The following is a 15,282-nucleotide window of genomic DNA, read 5'->3' as shown; positions in this document are numbered from 1 at the left end:
TTTGAGAATTTTATGGGACCTACTGTTAACTCTTTTTGTAAAATCATTTTTACCAAGTCTTCCTCTGTATGTGGATTCTTACCCAAATTTTTCACAGAATTAAATAAATAGTTTTGACTTAATTTTCTTAACTGTCAAAATAATTGATTAGAATATCCTTGTAACCAGAGCTGGAAAATAGTGCTCGGTTACAGAGAGCATAACTCCCTAAAAAAGACTCTATCAAGACAAAGTAAGAGGCTAAAGTCAAGCCCCGGATGTGTAGAACAATTCATTATTTTTAGTATCTTTTTTGGATTCGTATTCTAAGAGGTATAGATTTTTTTCTAAAACCTGTTAGGTTAAATATGGGATAGTTTCACAATCAGTCCTGTTGTGAGGGCAGAAAACTTATGCCCTATTGTAGAGGTCATTTTGGTATCAAAACTTACTCAAATAAAATAAATAAGGGCTCTAAACTAAAGCTTTAGATGCATAGAATATGATAGTTCTTTATTTGTATTTATTGGACTCGTATTCACTATGTTATCGAATTTATCCTGAAACAAGTGAGGTCTAAAATGTGAACATCATGACAAAAATTTAAATATACAAATCCTTCATTAATCATTGTTAAGCATAGCACAAAAATTAATCTAACATGCTTATTACTTAAACTAACATAATCATAGTACAATACAACCATTAGTCATAAATTTTCTATGCTAAACTATATGATTTTTTAGCGCTACTCATTCATGATTCATGGAAATAGCAAAAAAAATTGATTTAGACATGCTTCTTAACCAAAATCCTAATCATCTAATCATACAAACAAAACAACCACTATTCACATACTAACATGATTTGTGACATGAATTTACAGATCTAAAAACCTACACATGCTTCTTTTTCATGGATCAAAACTACATATTCAACCACACAAACCGATTTCACTAAAATGCTTTTTCAAAAATTGGTTTTGCACAAAATATACTTAGGTGATGTATTTTCACCAAAAATGTTTTCTAAAACTTACATAAAACCAAATTTTTAATCACTCTAAAGTCTGATTCACCTTGTATCGGATCTGGAAATTGGTCCTACTCATATTCCATGTGTTGGGATCAATTTACGCTGATGTGATGGGTGAACCTACCTCTTTTGGTGTTTTGAATCGGTAAAGCCTTCATCTATCATCTTGAATTTGCCAACAAAGGTCGTCAAGCTTGGCTGAATCCTTCAATGGTTGTTGGACACCTCCACCAAGAAGAAGAAGAGAAGAGGAAAGGAGCTTGATGACTCATTGGTTCTCTCTCTCTTTCTCTAAAAAATCTCCTTTTGTTTTTCAAAATCTCTCTCTCACAAAGTCTTTTCTTCTCTCAATCTCTTTTTCTCTCACAATGTCTAAACAATGGTTTCTAAAACCCTTGCTTAGGTCTAGAAAATAAGGAGAAAGGAGGGTGGGTCGTGATGCCCCTTTCTTTCCTTACACTTTCCAAAATACAAGGTAAGCAAAACTTGCTTTCTTCACTTGTTTCTTCTTCTTCTTCTTTTTTGCTTTTATTCTTTTTTTCTTTCTTTCATTTTTCTTTCTAGATTGGATCAGGGGTAGGGATGCCCCATGTGGTCTCTCGCCAACCCTAGCTTGGCTGGTGATTTGACTCTTGGCTCAAGCCAAGTCAAGGCCTACCATTTTTTTTGGTAAATTTTGACTTAGCCAAAAAAAAAAATCTTAAATTTGACTTGGACTTGCTTTATGGAAAGCATGTCCAGCAAGGGTGTGGTCACACCTAGGGGATGTTCCACCCCTTACTTCCTAATTAATTAATTAATTAATTAATTAATTAATAATTGATTTCTAAAAATCCTAAATCATCCCTATAAGGTTTTAAAAATCCAAACTAAGCCCAAAAGCAAATCAAACCCAAATTTAGAATTTAAATTTGTTTGGAATTCAAATCCACATCAAATTCATCTATATTTCATTCAAATTTCATTTAGGTCCTAATTTAACTTCAAATCTAGCTCGAACTTTAACCCTACTTCACTTGTGATTCAATTTAACATGTAAATTCAATTTCAAATTGACATTAAATAAAAGTCCAATTTCACTCAAATTAAATTCAAACCTAGTTTGGATCTAAACCCACATACCAAATCCAAATTTGATTTCATTTAAATCCAAACCCAATTTATGATAAATTCCTTTTAAATTCAAATTTACTTGAAATTATCCCTGAGTTTAATTTCAATTTTATTTTAACCTTAGTTAAATTTTAAATTTGCTTAGGATTATATTTCAAATTAATGTACCACATAAATACTAATTCACATGCATATTTAAATAAATAAAAGCTATATTTAAAACAATAAATCACCTTTATTTAGATAATTGTAAAAAAAAAATGGGTATTCTATCCTCCCCCTGTTAAAAAGGAATTTCTTTCACAAAATTCAATACAGCCACTACTCAAACAAGTGCGGGTATTTTTCCCGCATCGCAGCTTAACAACCTCACTAGGCTAACACACTATACTAAGTCAAGTTAAATATGGAGCTGGTTGACCTCGCGAACCATTCCATATAAATGGGACTCACTTTTGGTACCCAAACAAGTAACCAAGCAATTGTTTCAAATTTAGGAACTGCATGGATAGATTTAGCGAAATTTATTTTACAAAATCGTGAGTCATATAAAAAACTACAAGAAAATAACATATTTAATACAAACTTTTTCAAGAATTGAACATTTATCAAGAACCAATATCTAAATATACTAAAAATTACTTTGAATCATCAAGTCAACATTAGATCATTTGTAGGCATGATGTGTCATTCACCTATATGCTAACATAAGCATCTCAATCATAACCTCAAATCAAGGTTTAAAATCGATAAGGATTTGATTCTCATATTTTAGTTCAACGTATAATCTTGCTACAATAGAAAAGTCAAAACTATAGATTCATAATTGGTGATCTCAACCAACTTGGAAGATCATCATAATTCATCATAACATTTCATTTAATCATAATAAATATTGACAAGATCCACGTTGGATCACATGATCAAGGAAATATACAACCTGACAAGGAGTTACCGCCCTAGACGGATGTCCTGCCTAGTCTTGGTCAATGCACTTCCTCATAGAGATATATCATCTTTGCGAGCTACCTGCTCTTGGTCAGTGTACTTTCTCACAGAGACTTACCGCTTGTAAGATCTACAAAATTTCTGAGAAAAGTATTCGTATTATAATGAAAATTTCAAATTTCATGTACGAGCCTATGTGTTTATATACGTATACGAATGCGAACGTAAATATATGGATATACGAAGTCCTAAATCGCGTAGGTAAGATATATAGAGTGATTGAGGGCAATCCATGGTATATTAAATTCTGAGAATCCTAAGTTAAATTCATAATATATCTAATTAGTTAATCCTTAAATTTGAGACCCAAACGAAGAAAAAATCTTGTTATTTCATGTGATTAGTATATCGATAGGAAATTAGTCATAACGAGAACAAATTTCGCAAAAGATGATAATTTAAAGAAAACCAATTTAAAACTTAGGTTTAAATACATATAAAGGATGCATTTAAATATTAAAACCTAATTTCAAAAATATATATATATTAATGAGTTGTTTTGAAATAGTTAAATTGGAATTTTACAAAAGCAAAGAGAGGTTTTTCAAAAATTTTGAAAAGGAGGTTTGTTTTGGGAATTTCAAAAAAGTGGTTAGCATGGGGCCCACATGAGCATGATCTCAGCCCATGCTACTTTAGAAAAAAAACAATGTATTCAAAAAAGGAGCATTAATGTGATTTTTGAATAAAGTCAAGCAAGGGAACAAACTCCCTTGAATCAAGGGGAGTGGGTGAGGTTAGGTGAGAGTGGTTGGAGAGGAGACCTTAGAGTCAAACAAGAGGGGGGGCATGAGGATGGAGGACCCTCCATCCTCCTCATACAATCTCAGTCGTCCATTGGTTGCCACTCTATTTAAGTAGTTGTAAGGGGAGAGGAGAGAGAAAAAAAAAACTTTCTTTCTTCCCCTCCTCCATCGTTTTTCCCCTTTTCTTCTTTTCTTTTCAAGTAGAGAGTGTGAGAGGTGAGGCAGTGTGTGTGTGAGGTGAGTGTGTGGTGAAGTTTCATCCCAAGCAAGCTTCCTCCTTTTTCCTGGATACAAGACCCCAAGGTGAGATTTCCCATCTTTGCAATCTCGTTTTCAAGATAAGGCATTTGGTTTGGCTATGAGGCCCCAAAAACCGATTTGTTTTCGTTTCAAGCAAGTGGTTTTATGTGGGAGATTTGAATCCATGAATGTTTTCTTTCATCTATGCTAGAAATGCTTTCGTTTTGTATTACTTGCCTTTCATATTTTCCTTTTTAAGGTTTTAGCGTTTCGGTGAGTATGGAACCCGAGACCGCCTTGCATCCTTTGTATGCAAGGGGTCTATCAGAGGATTTAGTCCTTAGGATGGTGTTTTGAACCATTGTTATGTACACTAGCATGTACACATACACACACCATGTGTTTTTGCACGAAATGGCCCCTTTTCATTTTTTTGGAATTTTTGAATTATCAGAGACACCTCTGATAAAATAATCGTATCTCCCTAGATACAGGTCTGATTGGGGTGTTCTTGGATATTTTGAAAATCTTAAATAAATATATTCAACTTCAAAGTGGACGACTTTCCTTGGTTCGGTCTGCAAAGCCTTTGAAAACCTCTGTCATTGGCGGACAACTAGGTTTTGTCAACAGTCAAAAAATGTTCCTGATGGTGTCCAGTATTTCTGCGATATCTCTCAGACCTCTGCACGGATTTTTGACTTTTTTTTCTTCTATGGAAAGCTAACAAGCAGCTCCACACTTTTCATGTTCGGCACATTGGTTGAAATGATGCATAGACACCTCGAAAATAGTAGCCTTTCGGTTGTTGCCTGAACGATATATATATATATATATATATATATATATATATATATATATATATATATATATATATATATATATATATATATATATATAACTACTATGGTGTTTTGCACCCCGGAGCATTGCAGCTTCGTTTAGCAGGGTGGTCCGACCCGCTTAGGGGTTCAGATCCACCCAGGGTGTTCTCCCAACCGAATGGGGGTAGGGCACCACTTAGGTTGCCCCGCGCACTTAGGAAATCGGGTGCACGCTGCACCCAAGTCACCACCACCTTGGCGCACCTCCCTAGCGCACCAGACTGATGGGGAGCAGGCTGAAGCTGTTTGGTCCAACCCTTTGACCAGAGCTGCTCTCTCCTAGACCCTTGCTGGGTCTGGTCCAGCATGGATCAGGCCGAGCTGGCCGTTTGGTCCGGCTCACCTAGGCGACGCCCTAGCCGCACCTACTTTGGAGCAAACCGCAGATGGCCCTGTCGGCCAGAGTGCCCCACTGCGGGCTGTCACTCCCTAGCAGCCCCCGGTCTGATACACGGATCAGACCAGGGCAGTGCCAAATGAGGTATGGTCCAGTGAACCGGACCCCACCTCCCATCATCAGCACTTTGGGCGCAATAACCGGCGTCGGGTGCTATATGCACCTGAACAGCCTAGATGGCCACTAAGTGGCCTTCGGTTTGGGCTGAACCTAATTGCAGCACTCAGGCTAAGCTTGGTGGGCTCAAACCCGGGGTCATGATAGACCAAGAGGTCTGGATCAAGTGTCCAGACCATCGGCCCTTAATGCCTCATTTACGCCGCTAAACTATAATGCGAGAAAAAAAATTAAGTAAAAAGGAAAAGAAAGTTAGGGCAAAAAGGGAAAGTTTTAGCGGGTTGTGTGCGTTGTCCAGCAGCCCCGAGTAGTACCTTTGGCACAGATGGTGCATGGTACGGACCCACGTTTGTGGCCTCAAGGGTCGCGGTTGGTGTTTTGACTTGTTGACGCCTCGTGCCTTGTAATTGGCACTTGCGGTTGGTCTATCACACGGGTAGTTCACAATAACCACCATGGCCTCTTCGCTGCCCCGTTCTGACAGCTCTAAAATAAGTTGTTCGGTGAGTGGTACATTACCTACTCGGTGTATTACCTTTTTGGCTTTTGTTTTGGATTTTGGCCGTTTGCGCCAAAAACACTAGACTCGCATAGTCGGCCCCCGAAAGTGTGATGAATTACCTTGGATATGATAATGTAATTCCCATACGTATGAAAATATTCAAAATTTCATACCTCAACACATGTGTGTGTTGTCGTCGCAAATTCTTTATGTGAATAGAAGAGATAAGCGAAATTTGCCTATGTATAGTGTGTGATTACTTGGAAATGGTAATCATAGCTTGTATTCAAAGTATGTAATGAAACCATCTTTTTGACGAATATACAATCATGATCAAATTATGCGCTGTGGAATATTATATCGCATTTGAATGACGAATATATCATTCACTTGCACATTTTCACGTCTTGAAATGTATTTTCGTAAATATGCATGAGTGTCATTGTTTCAATTACGAAACTTATGTGAAAGATTGAAATCATGTATAGTATGACTTCACACGTGCATGTTGGCACATCTTGACACTTGTACTGATTAGTACGTACCTCGAGTGGTACACCTTAGTCTCGTGCTTGAGACATCAAAAAATGCACCAAAGGCGTGCTACACACTTGATGTGACATGATTGAGGCTTGAACGCTGTAAGGGTATAGTGCGAAACACCTATTGAGGTTGTGATTCTACTAGAGTCTTTGGGTGATGGCTTCATGTTCGAGAGAGAGAGCTCACGTATTGTAATACCCTAGAAATGAAAATGAAGATGGTGTTAAATCACTTTCACCGGTGATGTGCTCTTTCTTTGGTCGTGTGAGGCCGAGCACGTGAATGGTTGATTAAGACCTTGTTTGCGTACCCCATGGAGACCATGAGGCATATATGTCTAAATACCTATGCAAGGTTTAAATTCGTGCAAAGAGGCACGTGTTTGATACGCTTAAATCATCATAATTGCAGATATCATAAAAAGGGCACAAGCACTTGTTTATTGTTATGGTTGACCAATTACACTTCGCATTTGCATATATTGACACGAACACTCTATGGATTGTATGCGACATATGCATATATATGCGGTAATCCACCTCTTGACATTACGCTAATGCACATCGCACACTACGTATCTGACATGTCCCAACAAAGGTTTGGGATCAAACACCATGTTAGGGTATTAGGAAGTTTTTCAATCAATATTATTGAACTCCATACGAGTTGCATTGGGCAATTGTCCCACGTTTGTGAGTGATCTCACCAATCTTAATACCCTTAAGATGTAAATGTTGTTATGTCACCTTTAACGGTGAAAAACTCCTCTTGTCAATCATTCTTTATAAACAGTGATTGGGCGGGCTAGATCCTTGTGCACTGTTTGTGTTGCCCTGTGGGGAACACAAGGTCAGATGGGCCTAAGTACCTCGAAAGGAGGAAATGTTGCTAGAAAGCATGATTATGGTAAATGCCTGGTTGCCCATTTCATGAAACATTTGCCTTAAAGAATGTAGATTGAATCTGAGTTCCCTTTGCGTACCCGAAGGAGTAATCAGAAGAGCATAACTTTTGACCAATCACAGCTAACTTAGTGTGTTAGTTACTTTACTGCTTGTGTTAGTATAGTTCGTGTACTTGTCTTGCTCATGGTTCCTTAGTTACTTGTTGTTCAGTAGTTGTTTGGCTCAGTTCTTTGTTTTGCTTAGTTTCTTCGTTTCGTTGTTATAGCTTGTTGTACTTGTTACTTACTTCGTTGTTGCTTAGACTTGTAGCACGAGCACTTACCTGCCACATGAACATATATTGTGATTAAATGTTTCTAACTGTGCCATCATTTTAGCTATAGCCTATTACTCATAGTTTTCGAGTATATGATATCTATATCATGCTTTATATTATAAGCCTTTCCTTTAAAATGATATTGTATGGATGTGATGTCGCACCAACTCACAAAAGTACTGACCCCATTTTATGGGGATACAGGTGATTGACTTGTCGTAGTGCGAAGGAGTTCAATGTGTGGCAGAGGATTGAACCCACACTCTAGAACTTGAGATCTTGGCAATGGTCTTTTGAAAAGGGAAATGATATATATCTCTCCTGTACCATTTTGTAAACTATGATAAATAAAATGTTTCTTCTTGTTATTCACCCTGTAACCCTCTCAGAATGTCCAACTATTTTTTCCTTATGGTTTTTTTGCTTTCCGTAAAGTTTTCAAAAAAAATTTACTCTAAAAATTTAAGGATTTTTCAAGTTGGGATTTTGGGGCGTAACACCGCTCTAGCTGGATTACCTGATCTGGTCATGCAAACCCTCACAGAGAATTCTTTGAGAATTGTTCCTTAATGGGTACTTTATCCAGTGAATACTATTTTCATACATGCATTAATACACTTAACCACTTTTAGGGTTGATAGCCACCAACACAGGCACAAGCATGTATACAATTAATTGGCAAATTATAAGATTTTAGGTTACCACTTTGGGGCACTGACACATATCAATTCAATAGACTGAACTGTTATCATCACAAAATTTTTCTCCCTCCCTCTGCAAGAGTGAGAGAACGATTCTGCGAGTCAAACTCAACCAAAGTTCTAAAATTTGGTTTTTAAAATTACTTGCCTCCGTTTTAAAAATTTATGGGAAAAATCCGTGGAATGGGATCCGCCTGTAGGTACGAGGTTCAACCGTTCTTGGCGCCTTTACCAGGGGTAATTGAACCAAGGATCAAATGTGCGCTTTGACTAAGTTAAATTATCTAAATTATGCTCTATTTTCCTAGAATGCATAGAGAATCAGACATGTGTTATGGAATTTTGAAAAGATGCAAGTTTGAGAAATATGATGTTTGCTTTGAAAGTTGAGATGTACTAAGAAAATGATTGGAAAAGCGCTTGAAAATGGATTTCCTGGAAAAATCTTTGAATTTCATTGAAAATTAGAAATTTGCATCGGAAAATGGATTCTTGAATGAAACATGGATTCTCAAGAAAACTTGGACTTTGAGAAAATCGATTTTTGGAATTTGGGTTTGAAATGAAAATCAATTTCTGAAGGAGATTTGGGAATTCTAAGAAACCAACTTCTGAAATAATTAAAGGAACTTTGGAAAAATCGATTTTGGAGCTTTGAAACTTGAAATTGAGAATATTAAAATATTGGGAAAATCATGATTTGAACTTGGGAAATATTTTGAAATATCATTTGAAAACTTAGAATTTTGAGAAAATCAAATCCTGAGGAAGACTTGGAAATCCTTGGAAAATTGAATTTTCTGAAATAGAATTAGAACATAATTTTGAAAATGATGCAAATTGAATGAATGAACATGAATTTGAAAGTATTTCATTGAGGAATTGGAAAAATCCTTTTGAGTTTTGAGAAATGCAGTGCATTTTTTAAATTAGCCTAAGAGTGTAGGCTGAATGTGGCTAATACGAAGATCACAAATCTTGGTTTTCTTCATATTCTGACTATGGCCATAAATACGAATCTCATCAATATCATGAACTCCCTAAGAGCTTGTGCATGTGCCATTCATGTCAACCATAGTGATTTTCGAAAATGTGTATATGCATCATACATCAGATATTGGAAATTACAGAAATTAAACTATATGTAATGCAGTCTTATTCTAAGCTGAAAATTAACTCTTATTCCAAATTATTACATCTCATATTCCATTGAATTGAAATAAAAGAAAATAAAAGTCTTCTTCCTGGATATTCCTGCAAAACTAGAAAACATGTTAGCACAAAAATGTAGGTTTATCTGAATTTATCCGAAAATATTAGAAATTATTGGATATTATTCAGATATAAACCCAAATGCATACCTCCTTTGATATAAACATGAGAAATAAGTAATAAAATTCAAAAATAAACTTGGAAATTCGAAATTAGAGTAAAAATGACCAAAATACCCCTGATGACATTGAAATCAAGGCTTTCTAAAAGAATTTTTTGTAAAATTTGGAAATTAGAAAATCAAATGAAATGAAATCAAACATAATATGATGATATGCATGGAAATTTGGAAAATTAGAAATTGAAATTTCGAATATGAGGTCAAAATGACCAAAATGCCCCTAATAACTAGACTATGGCCATTCAACGAGTGTTTTCTTAAATAAATTTTGCAAAAATGGGAAATTGAAATTTAAATGACATTAAAATTAACCCTAATATGACATGATATGCTCATTTATATGATAAAAATCCTAAAATGGCAAAAATATCACAAAATATCAAATTTAACTTGATTTTTGTCTGATTTTTGCTTCTAAATTTAAAAGTAAACTAACATACAAAGAAAATGAATTTGAAATTGAGCTAAATTTGGCATGGACACCTAGGATAACCCTAAAAACAGAATGAAGCTTGAAAATCTATTTTTTGTTATTTTTTTAATGTAGAAAATAACTAAAAATACTAAAAAATCAAGATTTTGCCTAGAATGTTAATTCTAAATTAGATTTTTGGTATTAAACTTCCATAAAAATTTCCCACATTTTATGGTATGACAGAGGACAGTTAGGCAAAGATTTTTGCCTTTTACAGATTCTAGTTTTGACCTATGGTCGGAGCTGGACAGTTCTGGCAAGTCGAATTGGAATCCGGCGACTCTAGGACTTAGGGAAGACAGACAGGTCTCGGGAACAATTATGGGAAAAATAGCAGACAAATGAGAAAATGATTGAAATTATGGGAAAATATCTATGACAAATATAGGAAGGTTTCCTTTTTTTATAGTATTAGGATTAAGGTTATGGTTTGGGAGAGAGCAGAGGGTTATCAGAGACCTGAATCTCTGAAATTCTCAGACATGGGAATTTGTCAGACAGGAAATTAAATCAGGAAAAAATACTTAGGTTGTTTTAAAAATTCTCAAATTTTGGAAAACGATAAAGGAAAGGGTTAGGAACAACTTATTTGTTGGAAGTTTTGACATTCAACCTACAAATTAACGTGTCACAGCAAATTAATGTTGGTCTATACCCTAACAAATGAGAAACCCAATTTTCATGAAGGTATGGAAAATTTGATTTTTATCAGGGACCAAATATATTTACAAAAATACCCAAAAATATATAAAACTAGTAGATTCCACTATGGATCTACTGTAATTTTTAGAGAAGGATTCGGATCTTCCATGAGGATGATCCAAGATCCACAATTATGCTAAAGATGGATCTGGAATTTTCAGAGGGTTCAAAACTCGATTTAGGGTTTGATCCATTTAATGGAGTTTTGAAACTTGAATTGATCTGAAACATTGGCAGGATGTCACGGACAAGTAAATATAACTATCCTAAATTTTTCAGAATTTTATGAATAAAAAAATCCGGCATGAAATAATAATGGGGCTGAATGCCTAAAACCAAGACTTACAAACCAACAACTTGATTTCAACGAAACTAACTAAGTAAATAAAATATGTACAAACTGATAAAGCAAAACTAAAATGATGTCTAAAACATAGAATCTATGCATTAAACAAAATATCAAGAAAATCTCAGGAAGGTGTGAATAATATTTATCTTTTTTTTTTTTGCTATAAAGATGAAAGATTTGATTCATAGAGTGAATGGATCTCTCTCATCTATGTAGCATCAACATATAACATAGATGGATCCATTATTTTCTAACATTTGAACCCTTGAAGAAGACCTCCTATTACTGCAAATCTACACCTTGAATACACTTCACGTTGTCTTCATGAAGTAAGGCTAAAAGACTTCCTTCCCATGGGCGGCAAGGATGATCATCACACGATTTTGGCAAAGTTAATATAAAATGATGAAATAGAAGAGGACCTTTACCTTGGACCGGCTGAGGGGCTGGAGGTGGTACAGGCTGGAGGTAAGATGGTGATTAAGACCTTGGACGGTGAAGGTGATGGTGTTGGAAAAGCTGGTTACCAAGGAAGTATGCAGCGACTTGAAGGTGGCTGGAACTGATTGAAGGCTGGAACCAAAGTTGTGGACCTCACCAAGGAGGTGGTTGCTGCTTCAAAGTGGAGGATCTGCTTCCAGTTTGATGAAGGGGCTGTAGTGGTTGAAGTGGAGGTGTGTTGGACGTCTCTTGGAAGGGCTGAAGTGATGGTGCAATGGTTGCTGCCAATGATGCCGAAGACTGCTTCAAGGTAGCCGTTGTGGTAGTGGTGGTCACCACCGTGGGATGTGGCTGCTTGAGGTGATGCTGGATGCAGTAGGGCTGCTGTGTAAGGAGGTAAAGAGAGAGGGAGAGAATGAGAGACATGGGAAGAGGTGAGAGAGATATGAGAGAGCTAAGGGGGCTGAGAGCGTGAGATCCTTTTTTTTTCTTTTCAACCCAAGAACTTAGGTTTTAATCACCCATAAACTTAGGGTTGAGAAGGGTTAATGAAAAGGGAGGGGATGAGGTTTACGTGAATGGGCCTCCTTACGGTGGCTGGACAATAGGGAAGGGAAAGAAAGGAGGGAAAGAAAGAAGAAAGAAAGAAAAGGAAAGGAGGAAGGAAAGAAGAAAAGGAGGATACGTGAATGACAAAGAGGGAAAGAAAAAGAAGAAAGAAAGAAAGGAAGAAGAAAAGAAGGAAAAGAAGAAAGGAGAAGGAAGAAGAAAGGAAAGAAAAGAAAGAAAGAGAAGGAAGAAAGAAAAGGAAAGAAGAAGAAAATTGAGAAAGGGGGGGTCGACCCCCTTGTGGGTTCCACCTTTTCTTAAAAATAAACAAATAAAAGAAAATAAAAAAAAAAAAGAAAAGAAATAAGAGAAAACAAAGAAAAGAAAAAGACTTTTTTATTTAAAAATAAAAATGTAAATGAAAGAGCCATCTCAGAGTGGGATCACTTTCCAAATTTGAAATTCATTTTGAGGATCATTGGGGTAGAATAGTCTTTTTAGAAAGTTTCTGAACAAAACGAGCTATTTTTGGCAGTTTTTGAAACGAACTCAGAATTTGAAGTTTCATACCCCGTTGCAAAGCAAATCCAATTTAGAATTTGAAAATTTGATTTTGAAAGAAATCTAGATTGTTTTTCTCGAGAAAATATTTTCAAATTTAGAATCTTGGGGGTAAAAATGTCAATTTTGAAAACCCGGGGTTTAAAATTGATTTATAAAAACTTTTAAAACTCAATCTGGATTGGAATTTATAAAACTAGACTTCTGGACTTCGAAAATGAAATGAAATGTGATGAAATGGTATGAAATGTTAAAAAATGATGAGAAATGATATGAAATGCCACGCAAAATGCTAACCCTAAATGAAGAAATTTGGATATTAGACTCCGGTTGGCACTTATACCAGTTCAAAAAGTGTTAAATTGATCAAATTTGCAGAATGGTTCGAGAAATGGTTTTCGGGTTCTACCGGGCCAGAGTGACACTGGAAATTGGGGTTTGAGCTGGATTGAACTGAAATGTACTAGATTGAGCTGGGTTTTAGGGTTTCAGAACTCAACTGGACTGACAAGACACCGACTCAACTGACCTTTCCGACTAAATTTTCAAGAAAAGCTGTCATTTTTAGAGAAATGGTACGGAATGGTCACTGAAGTAAAGTGAATTACGAATCTGAGCTGGGTTTAAGCTAGAACAAAGGTCAGTAATACTAAGATAAACTAAAATCAAAGCTCGAACACTAGCCCAACTGGCTGGACTCAGCTCAATTTCCACTGAAGAGCTGAAGCGGGCTAAAATGGGCTCCTAGATACTTGAAAATGGTTTTGAACTGAAACTGGAGTACTTGAACTTTTGGTGAGCTCTAGCTAGACTTAGAGGACTAGGATTGATCGGGAATGACTGACTCAGAGACAATTGGCTTGGATTTGAGTGAGAAATGAACTCATTTCTAAAGAAATGATCCCATTTGGGCAGGAATGGTCAGAAAGGGAAGTGGTATGTTCATTGTGAGCTCAGATGAGATTGAAATGACTGATATTCTAACGGTTCTGAACTGACCAATGAGCTTGGTTGACTCCAACTGACTGGGGTATGAGATGACCTAGGGGTAAAATGGTAATTTTTCTAATGAAAGTGGGTAAAATGGCAGTTTTCTGACACAGACTCGAGATTGGACTCCTACACAGACCTAACAGGGTTGGCACTGCACGAGGGGTGTGTTTGAAGAATGGATGAAGAAAATTTGGGGTGTTTACAGATGCCCCTCTTTGCTACTAAGCCAGCTTGAAGACGAGCTTAGTGGCAAAGAAAAACACACCAAATTTGGGCTATAAAAATGCCCCAGTTAGAAGGATCTGACTGGTATAAAAAAATTGGCCCTGATGAAAATGATATGTATGAAATGGAGAATAAATAAGAGAGATTTACTTCAAATAAGTGAGATTCAGGTTTTGCCCTTAACCTGTATGGGACGAGAAATACCTCATGTAAAAATGAGGCTCAGGTTTGACCCTTAACCTGATCGGGAGATGAAATATCTCATCAAAATGAGGCTTAGGTTTAACCCTTAACCTTACCGGGAGATGAAATACCTCATCAAAATGAGGCTCAGGTTTAACCCTTAGCCTGGCCGGAAGATGAAAATGATGAGTTCGATGGCAAATAAGACAACTTTCTTGAAGAAGAATAAGGCAACTCTTTCGACAACGCGAAAGATGAATTCTTTTGACAACGTGAAAGATAACAAAGGCGATCCAAAGGAACAAGGCGATTCTTTCAACAACGCGAAAGATGACAAGGCGATCCAAAGGAACAAGGTGATTCTTTTGACAACGCAAAAAATGAATTCTTTCGACAACACGAAAGATGAATTTTTTCGACAACACGAAAGATGACAAAGGCGATCCAAAGGAATAAGGTGATTCTTTCAACAACGTGAAAGATGACAAGGCGATCCAAAGGAGCAGGGCGATTCTTTCGACAACGCGAAAGATGAATTCTTTCGACAATGCGAAAGATGACAAAGGCGATCCAAAGGAACAAGGTGATTCTTTCAACAACACGAAAGATGAATTCTTTCGACAAGGCGAAAGATGACAAAGGCGATCCAAAGGAACAAGGTGATTCTTTCAACAACGCGAAAGTTGACAAGGCGATCCAAAGGAGCAAGGCGATTCCTTCGACAACGCGAAAGATGAATTCTTTCGACAACGCGAAAGATGACAAAGGCGATATAAAGGAATAAGGCGATTTTTTCAACAACACGAAAGATGACATGGCGATCCAAAGGAGCAGGGTGATTCTTTCGACAACGCGAAAGATGAATTCTTTCGACAATACGAAAGATGACAAAGGCGATCCAAAGGAACAAGGCAATTCTTTCAAC

The sequence above is a fragment of the Nuphar pumila genome, chromosome 9, assembly GCF_984573655.1.
Source record: "Nuphar pumila chromosome 9, dmNupPumi1.hap1.1, whole genome shotgun sequence".
Lineage (NCBI taxonomy): Eukaryota > Viridiplantae > Streptophyta > Magnoliopsida > Nymphaeales > Nymphaeaceae > Nuphar > Nuphar pumila.
This window is presented reverse-complemented; position numbering follows the sequence as displayed.